Below are 10,457 nucleotides of genomic sequence, written 5' to 3'. Positions count from 1 at the left end.
CGTAACAAAAATGTCAAAAAAAAACTCATTTTAGGTAATACTCTATTGACTGACAAAACTATTACTAATATATTATTTTATTCTTGAATAACAGTAGGCTATGCTATTTCATAAAATCTGCAAAAAGTATTTCTGTGGAATATTGTTGACATAAGTTATGTATTATTTCAAGAAAAAGGCAAAAAATAACGTCACAATTTAAAAATATATTGTTTATTCTTTCACAAAGCCCAAAATATACATTTTTTATAGAAGGTCAAATCACAAAAGAGACCAAAAAACCAAGCGAACAAAATATTCTTATAATATATCAAATCTGTAAACAAAAGTAAATCCCTTTCAAGATTTAAAAATTAATAACTGTAGGCTCAATGTATAGGCCTAGTGATTGTCGAAAAGTGTTTATATCTTCGCTGACATCTCCATAGGCCCGATTCTCTTCGACTGTAGCGGCATCCTTCCCTTTCCTAAAAAAAAGTCTTTGTGTCAAGTTTATTTTGCATGGGAATTGGGAGTATCTGAAAGTATAGAACAAGAACAGCTGCTATTTCATGTTGTTGAGGGTTGGATAGAGCTTATGAAGTACATCAGGCATGTTTGATCTATGTTCCACACTCTCACGGCCGCACAATTTTTATTTCAGCTAATACTGCGGTTTCATTGTGGACGAAATGAGAGTAAAAAAATGGAAAAAAATATAAAACCTAACCGTCATAAACTAACATAACTAACCAAACTTGCTAATAATATAAAGAGATATAAGATAAAAATCTAATGAAGGTTTACTACCTATTCGAAAAAATTGTTCTGTTCATAAAATAAAATTATAAATGCCTCAATATTTAACAAAAAATGAAGTAATCACATTCTAAACAAAATCTTTAACAAAAAGTTAGTGTCACCGGAGGGATTCAAACTGGATAACTCTTAGACATCGTTTGAGTACTCTATCCACTACACAACATCGATAGTTGAACTTCGTATCGTTGCGCTAATGGTGTTCTCTCAAGAGAAGAGAGTGACGTCAGACCATGACAGCCAATAGAATGTTCTCATTTTGTCCGTATTGAAAACCGCAGCTGAAATAAAAATTGTGCCTCATGGCCCACTTTAAAATAACTATTTTAAGGTTAAACGTGGCCTTGGAGATTGTTAATGGTTTGCAAGGTCTGTAATGAAATGAAATGAAATGAAATGAAATGAAAAAAATGAAATGAAATGAAATGCTTTATTGTCGTTGAAACTGAGTACAAAGTTCATGACAATCGTCAAAAGAAAAAGAAAACAATCAAGATGGCAACTAAAACTAAAACTCTAAACCAAAGTACTCTTCATGTTTATACAGGCAAGCCTGGGTTAGAGTAGTTTTTAAAACATGTTTAAATTTTGAAACACACAGGTTTTTGATGGATGCAGGCAAGAAATTGTACATTTTAACACCTTGGTACTCAAAACTATTTTGAGTGGCTGTATACTTATGCCTTAGTGTAGACAGATTATCTTTAGATCTAGTACAATAGTTGTGAACATCAGATATCTTTTCAAAGTGAGAAATGTTTTCTTTTACATACAACAAACTTGCCAAAACATACAAGGATGGAAATGAGAGAATGTTAAGACTCACGAAAAGGGGCTTACAATGTGTTCTTCTATTCACACTACAAATTAACCTCACCGCCTTCTTTTGTAAAGTAAAAAGCAGCCTGTTAGCATAAAAACTGTTGGCCCACAGTGAGGTACCATAGGACAAATAGCTATGAATGTGGCCATAATATATACAAATAAGGACATCATCTGAAACAGTGGACCTAAGTGCTCTTATCATAAATATGCCTTTTACAATTTTAGATGCTACAAAATCTACATGTGAAAACCACTTCAAGTTTGACTGCAAATGAAAACCCAAAAACTTCAGAGTGTTTACATCATTACCATTACTGCTTAGACTAATAGTCAGGTCCTGAGTCTTATCAGCATTAAGACATAACTTGTTTGCATTACACCAGTCGTTAATAACAGCAGATTTTGTGTCCAATGTGTCTGTAACATCATTCAAAGAGTTACCCCGTACACACAAGGCCAAGTCATCAGCAAAAAGAAAGCTTTTTACAGATAAGTCATTAATATTACAAGGTAAGTCATTTATATACAGTATAAACAGGGTAGGGCCCAATATAGAGCCTTGGGGCACTCCGTGGGGCACTCGAACAGGACTAGAATAAGTGCCATTTAGATAGACTTTTTGCCATCTGTCACTAAGATAAGATTGAAAAAACCTAACCAAAACATCATCAAGGTTATAGCAAGAAAGCTTATTCACAAGGAGATCATGAGCCACTGTGTCAAAGGCCTTAGACATGTCGTACGATCTGAACACTATACCACTTTTGGCCTCTAAACTTTGAAAGCAATTTGATATCAGTGCCTGGGTTGCTTGGACAGTGCTGTGTTTGGGCCTAAAGCCAAACTGACTACTTGCTAAAAGGTTACTATCCTCAAGATACTGAGAAAATCTACGATGTACGAGATGTTCCAAGACCTTCGACACTGCAGGGATAATAGATATAGGCCTATAGTTAGCAATGGCATTTTTAGGCCCTTTTTTATGGACTGGTATAACCTTAGAAATCTTGAACTTGTTTGGGTAGCAGCCTTGTGTTATACAAAGATTAAATAGGTAAGTCAAAACTTCACTTATGTAACTAGAAGCTAACTTCAAGATGGGGACATTAATTCCGTAAATATCTAAACAAGAGCTATTGTTAAGACTGTTGATGGCTGCATACACCTCTTCTACAGTAAATAGTCCAATCCTAAAAGCATTGTTGTCCTCAATAGTCGGAAGAGCGTTGCAAGAGGTCAAATTTCTAAGATATTGCTCAGGACCATTTGAAGAGGTGGGAAAATTATTTCTCAGGTTTTCAACACAGTCGACAAAGTAGGAGTTCAGTCCATCAGCAGTTAGGCAGTCAGGAATAGACAAAGGCTTACTATTACAGTTGCTTATTTCATTAATGATTGACCAGGATGTTTTAGAAATATTACTAGAGTTTAGCAGTAAACTGTTGTTATGGTCAAGTTTGGCTTTCTTGATTTCTTTGCGGTACTGCAACTTTAATGAGTTGTACTTAGTTTTAACTTCAGCAGTCCCTGCATTACAAAACAAAAAATATAGCCGGTCCAGCTCATTTTTCATATTTACAAGTCCTTGATGATACCACCTTTTGTTAGGTTTGTTGTTAAAACCGACAGTAGTTTTCAAGGGAATCGAACCATTTAAGGCCCACAACAGTTTGACAAAAAACACTTTGAATTTAGCATTTAAGTCTAGGCTATGGTCATATAATTCAAACCAATTCAACTGACTAAGGTAATTTAAATATGTATGTAAATATGTAATTTAAATACTCACTTTTCCACTATTTTCTCCACTGTCAAAAAATTTTTGCATATTACCATTGACTAAATTGTTGAATAGTTCCTACTTGTATTAATAGCCAAATATAATACAAGACCTATATTAACCTATATTATGTATGAAAGGCATGTATTTAAAAATTTAGTTAGGCAGAGATAGTTAGAAGAGAGTATAAAGGCTTATTTATTTACTCTTATACAAGCTTCAAATTATCTAGAAATATTTTAATATTGCTATTTATTGCCTTATTTTTAGTTAATGAAAACAAAAACTCAACATAAACAATGCGGTAGGCTGTTGTAAAATTAGTCATTCGAGGAACAATTTCCTAAACATACAACAAAACCAAAAGCAATTTTTTGCCATTATATCAAACCGTATATAGGCCTACCAATATATTTTTCAAACCGGTAGTCAATATATTTCTTGGCTACCGTACTTCAAACATTAGGTGTCAGAATCTAACTAAATTTTTTTTTTTTTTAGTGAAATGATCAAATTTGTTAAATCTTTTTAAGAGGGTGAGCAAATTTTCGTACAAAAACGCCATGTACTATCGGTTCAATAACGAAATACTAAGTATTTATATTATTTCGGACCAAATAGGCTCGATTCAATCGATTAATGGTTGAATGAATACATATAATGAACACTGTTACCGTACCGCGACGGTACGAAGTGCTGCCATCGGTGTTCGAGGTGAAGTGGATAGTGTTCGGCTCATAATCAAATACTTATCAGATCGAATCCCACCGGTGACACTAACATTTTGTCACTAAGATTTTGCTTAGAATGTGATTAGGCTACTTCTTAACTGTACATCTTTTTTTAGAATTTGAGGCATTTAAGTTATAATTTTATTTTATGAACAGAACAATTTTTTCGATAGTAAACCTTCATTTGATTTTTTCATTAACAGCATGTTTGGTTAGTTAGGTTAGGTTATGACAGTTTGCGAAATCACACGGCGTTTTTAGACAAAAAAAGTGCTCACCTTGATAGCCTACCTAGTTTTTACCATCTGGTTAGCCTACTTTACTAATCGATCTTGGCTGAGATTACCTACAACGTAGCCTCATCAGACACAACACTCCCTATGATTATAAATACATGTTTTGTGATTTGATTAATCTAGTCAAACGATAGGCCTAGCCATACAATATGATATAAAGCAATTATTAATATTTAGACAATTACATGCAATTGATACTGTCATGAAAGCTTGAAAAGCACAAGTCAGTCATACAACAGTAAAATATGATACATTAAAGGAAAATAAGTTAATAAGTTCATTGTACTAAAAACCAAATAAGAGTACTGATAGCTATATTTTAGAAAAACATCATGCAAGATTAATAGAGCTAAAGTCCGCTTTGAAAAATCTTTAAGTCTGTAAAAGGGCCTTACAATACAATCAACCATGAATACATCACATTCTTAAAACTATCTAGGCTAACATGCTGAGCTGACAGAGGAAATCAATTGAAAAGGTCAATTACCTAGAGCTAAAGTCCGCTTTGAAAATCTTTAAGTCTGTAAAAGGGCCTTACAATACAATCAACCATGCATACATCACATTCTTAAAACTATCTAGGCTAACATGCTGAGCTGACAGAGGAAATCAATTGAAAAGGTCAATTACCTGTAGCTTCAAAGGATGTTAGAAACTTGGTCAGTCTTGTGTAGAGTCTACTGATTTTATTTTGACCTCGTGCCCCATGGTTTTATACATGCCTGCGTGCCTGTGAAGAATGAGAGTGTTTAAGTTAAGGGATTTTTGTATTTATGTAACTTAAGACACCTGCAAAAATGTACAGGTTGATTACTGTTTGAATTAGGCTTTAATTACTGCGCAATATTCATAAGCAGTGTGACTAAGTTAAAACAAACAAATAAGAATAGCCTATATAAAGTACAGCAAACCTTGATCGGAACAGAACAAGTTAGGCCTACCAACAAATTATTGTAAGTTAGTTAGGGGTACTTTCCTGTTAGAGAGAACATTCATTATTATTGATGATTTTACGATCTTAGTTTTGGTTAACGAAAACAAAAACTCAACATAAACAATGCGGTATGCTATTATAATATTAAAGAGTAATTTAATGGTACCTATTAACTAAAATAACACAACCCAACTACACTAATGTAAAGTGAAATGTAAAGTGATGATGTTAACGACTGATATTTTAGTTTAAAATATCTTTTTAGTCTTTTTAACTTATAACTGATATTAGGCTACTGTAGTTGTAATGGTAAGTTAACTTAGTGGTTGAAATTAACTTAGTAACTTAACCCTCCAAGTGTCTCTACTTTTGGTCTTAATGTTCGCCCATTTATTGCGCAATCGCAGGGTTTTATTAAAATGTATCTTAGAAACTTAAAAACAATGTAAGTTAAAGTATACTGTTTTATATATCATTTTGTTTGGAAAATTATGGGCTTCAAGGTAGGCCCTAACATATAAAATATTACAAAAAAAATTTTCAACAATTTTTGTGGGTTTAACATTTCTCAACAATTATAAAATAGGCTAAATGAAAAAAAATTATGTTCGCGCTCAATAAGTTGTTATAATTTATCGGTCTACAAATATTTTAAAATAGCCACTTTGTTCAGAATATTATGAGGATTCCAAAAATATAATAATATAAGGAAGTAGATTTGCAAATAAATAAGTTAAGTTATAGGCAAAAAACCGATTTCGGTACATAGCGTTTAGCTAAGAATGCATAGCCTAACCATAGCTAGGAATCTGGCTGATAATTTACATCAATATCACTACCTACTTCTTCAGGATCATCAACCAGCCCTTCAAAATCACTTAAATCTTCTTATAATGCACCACGTATATCACTACTTTTGATTTTAACACTAAAACAATGATAAACGTAATAAAACACATCAGTCATCGGTGCGAGGTTAACCAAGCTGTTTACAAATACGCACGTCAGCTGTCTGCTACAATATTTTCGGAACTAAAATGAAGAAACAGACATCAGGAGAAAGCTCTGAATCTGCTGAAAAAAATGATACCTAACTCGATCCAGTTCAATCCGATTCAGCCAGTCCCAGAGCCGTCGCCGTAAACAGTGTTTGTGAGTCGCAAAAGCGACGCATAACACCACAGCGGGTGTGTTATGAGTCGCTTTTACAACACATAACACTCGGAGGGTTAAGGTAGAGCCTATCGTAAAATCAATTTAGGCCCTAGCATAAAAGTTGTTTTAGGTTTTAAATAACATACCAGTATTGTTATTCTGCCTCGTGCCTGTGAAGAATGTGTGTTTAAGTGCTTTTTGTATGCAAGAGACAAGCAAAAATGTACAGGTTGGTTACTGTTCGAGTTAAGTTCAAATTACTGCCATAACTTAATCATAAGCAGTGTGACTACTAAGTTATGTCATAACAAACATAAGAATAGCTATAAGGTAAAGTACAGCAACCTTGACCGGTACAGAACAAGTTAGGCCTGCTACCCACGAATTAAATAAGTTAAGGCTAAGTTGGCTGCACTTTACTTGACGTCCTACACTCATTCGATTGTTTTTTCGATTCGATATTTTCATTCGATATATTGTTTGGTTAGTTAGGTTAGGTTAACCTTACCTAACTAACCAAACGATATATCGAATGAAGCAATCGATTAATCGATATATCGATCGATATTTTCATTCGAATGAGTGTAGGACGTCAAGTAAAGTGCAGCCGCTAAGTTAGTTAGGTACCTATGAACTAAAATAACACAGATACCCAACTAAAGTGATACGGTAATGTTAACAACTGATCTTTCAGTTTTAAAATAATTTTAGTATAAGCTTAACTTTTTACTGTTAAGGCTACTGTAAGTAGTTGTAATGGTAGGTTAAGCTACTTAACTTTAGAGGTCGAAATTAGCGAAATTAGTGTAGTAAAATCGATCAATGCAGGCCCTAGCATTAAAATTATTCTTGGGATTAAATAACTTATTAAGTTGTTCCGCTTATAAAAAGGCCAACGGTAACTTAATGTAAGTTAGGCCTAGGCCTACTTTAAATTTACAAATTATTGACCAATTCATAGGATAATTAAATTGTAGCCTACTTTGAAGTTGTAAATTGGCTTTGGTATGTAACTTAAGTTTAGGTAAAATAATATTGACATCCTAGGCTATGTCAAAGGTTAAACTGCAATGGCATAACAGGAAAACGCATTTTTGTCTAAATTAAGGTTAGGTAAAAAAAAAAGATGTGAGATGATTCAAGCCTTGGAGATGATTAACTTATAACTTCAATTTTCTGGGCAAATGCATTCACAATGATCTCAATGATTAGGCTAGGTTTTACTTTTTCTTTCAGCATTCAAATGAGTTTTTTTTGTTTGCTTATAAATATTAGCCTTATAGGCCTAACTTATTTAGCCTACATAGCCTTGCGTACTATCACACTTACATATTTTATTTGTGTGTTAACAATCAATCTTAGCAGTTGGTACTGCATTTGTAGGTTAAAAGATTTTAATAAATTAGGCTTGGCTCTATTAAGTTACGACTAGAGTGCAAGCCTAGCCTACTTTGATATGTAACTATGAATGCAAAACTTAACTTGATAACAAGATGCACTTACCTTAAAGCTGGTATCTCAAGTTGACCACCATTAAAAAACTGTATTCAGCCGTAAATAATTGTATTATTATACATCAGAATCTCAAAGCAAAGGGAAAAATACAATCATTGCAACATGGTGTGAAGTAAGTGAAATAAAAATTACGAGATTGAGACTAGGACTAGAGATGATTGATTGAAATGAAAGATGCTCTGGAGCTGCCGAGTGCCGAGCCGATGATGGAAGATGAGATGAAGAAGATGGATGCTACCATGCTATTGCTAGATGCTAGCTTATAGATAGATCCATCCGCGCGCGTTTTAATGGCGCGCACAAGAAAATAGTTCTAATTTAAATTGAAGATATTTTTGTTTCTACCCGTTTGGGTAGAATTTTTATTTTAGGATTTTGTTTTTAGCATCAACCTTATTCCCTTTATTACTTAATAAAAACCTAGTTTATATTTATTTTGATTTTCAGGATGAGATGAATCCATATAAACAGTTTTCAATCTTATTAATGTTGTTTCAATGTTGAAATAAAAATTATTTCAACATTATTCAATATTGACAACAATGTTTTCAATAAATGTTGATCAATGTTGGGAAAATAATGTGTTAATGTTGAAATAATGTTTTTTCAACATTAATCAATATTATCAAACAATATTTTCATAAAACGTTGATCAATGTTGGGAAAATCTTGCTTCAACATTAAAACAATATTCTCAGAACAATATTGTTGACAATGTTAAGCAACATTATTTCAACATTTTAACAATATTGTGTTGCTACTTGGGTTATTACACTAAAGATTATACGTTCAAAAACTAAAAAAAAAACCTCTTGTAATAAACAATACTGTTATAGTGTTGCGAAGATGCAGTGCATTAATCAAGTCATTTTGCCCTTGTTATTATAATTACCCACAATCACTCTCCAGTGTAAAGCTTTGTCTGGCTCAAAGAGGAGAGTACAAAGTTGAGCAATATTGCAATCACAGTTGGGAAGTTTCTGTGATTTCCAGAGTTATGCCACAGCCATTAGTAAAGTTGAAGTTTTACTGACGTTCCGGTTGAATCCAAATTACTCTTGTTTTATTTTTTACACATCAAAGCATAGTAAAAATAAAACTCAAGCCTGTGAGGGCAGGCACCTCTTGAACCCTTAAAAAGTAAAAATGCGTGGCAAAGTATTTCTCAAATGAACGAAACACATGTTTTTCATTTAGATTGATTCTTATGAAGTAACATTACGTATAAAATTACATGAAAAAGCCTGAGTTGATAAAAGCTAATTGGTGTTTTAAGGAATGATTAATATTTTCAATGTAAAAGTGATACTATGTTGAGACGATAGTTATAACAAATGAATTGAGTATTACTTTTTATTTATTTCAGTTGTCATAGGATTAATAACCGTAAAACATCGACACTGTTTAGCAGCTGGCTGAAAAGGTACAAATTAGTAAAAATAAATCCGATCTTGACAATCACGCTCAACGTACAAACATCGGCTGAACGGGAATCTACCAATAAACTATCGCTGTGGTTGTTGAAAGGCTCAAACCAACAACAATAATTCAGAACACATAACAGAAAGTTAATCAAGAATATTTATAGTTTTTGGGACGGATAGAATATAGTGAGTTGTAAATTTTTAGTTAAAAATGATAACCACAGAGCTAACTCAACCATTGATGTACATATAATAAAGCAGCATTTGAGTAATCATTTACAATTTTCTTTTCGTATTTCACTGTTGTTTTCATTGTGTTTTAACGCCATTGTTTTCATGTTTGTTCTAAGAAACCCATACAAATTTAAAATTTGTTTTTAAAATGATAAAAATCTAAACAACTGAAACGGCGATGTTGAGATTTACACGTTATTGTTGCATGGTGGTTTCAAGCGAATAAATTTACATTATGGACCGGAATTGCAACGCTTTGTTCCGTGTGAATGACGGGACCCAATCATTCGTAGTTTATTGTAGCCTCGCTGCTGTGATAATTGTAACCACTTCCATTATCGGAAAGTTTGAACCAATTGTTAGAACTAAATAGTAGTAAACCGTCCAGAAAAATGTTGATAAATTAAAATCTGTTAAAATACATTTGAATACGGTTTTATTATTACTATGTATAATGTGTATAATATGTATCAATCAAAGTACGTAAACAAAATTGAAATATATTATTTAGTTTTTAATTATATAAATACACCTTTAACCAATAAGTAGGACTCGACTTCGTCTCGAACTTAAAAAATGATCTCGAGCCGGCATAACCTCATTTTTGGTCCTAGGTACGAAATATACTATTTTTGGACTGTATGCTATAACAGAAAAATAAAATGAATGAACAAGGTGCTTTCTCTACTTTTTCCTTATTCCGACATTCAAACGTTTTTGGGATTTTCAGGACTCTCTCATTGGCTAATATGTATACATTTATTT

General features: G+C 32.8%; 1 long non-coding RNA gene across 1 annotated transcript; it reads right to left on the bottom strand.

Annotated features, from left to right (window-relative positions):
- Positions 1–346: 346 nt before the first annotated feature.
- LOC128983709 (uncharacterized) lies at positions 347–8,262 on the bottom strand. Its single transcript, XR_008489895.1, has 3 exons — positions 8,023–8,262; positions 5,061–5,160; positions 347–467 (listed from the first exon to the last, which is right to left on the bottom strand). It is a non-coding gene; the product is annotated as an uncharacterized LOC128983709 (long non-coding RNA).
- Positions 8,263–10,457: the final 2,195 nt, after the last annotated feature.

The sequence above is a fragment of the Macrosteles quadrilineatus genome, unplaced genomic scaffold (genome assembly GCF_028750875.1).
Source record: "Macrosteles quadrilineatus isolate MER2022 unplaced genomic scaffold, UCM_ALF_1.0 Scaffold_1__1_contigs__length_201487025, whole genome shotgun sequence".
Classification (NCBI taxonomy): domain Eukaryota; kingdom Metazoa; phylum Arthropoda; class Insecta; order Hemiptera; family Cicadellidae; genus Macrosteles; species Macrosteles quadrilineatus.
This window is presented reverse-complemented; position numbering and strand designations above follow the sequence as displayed.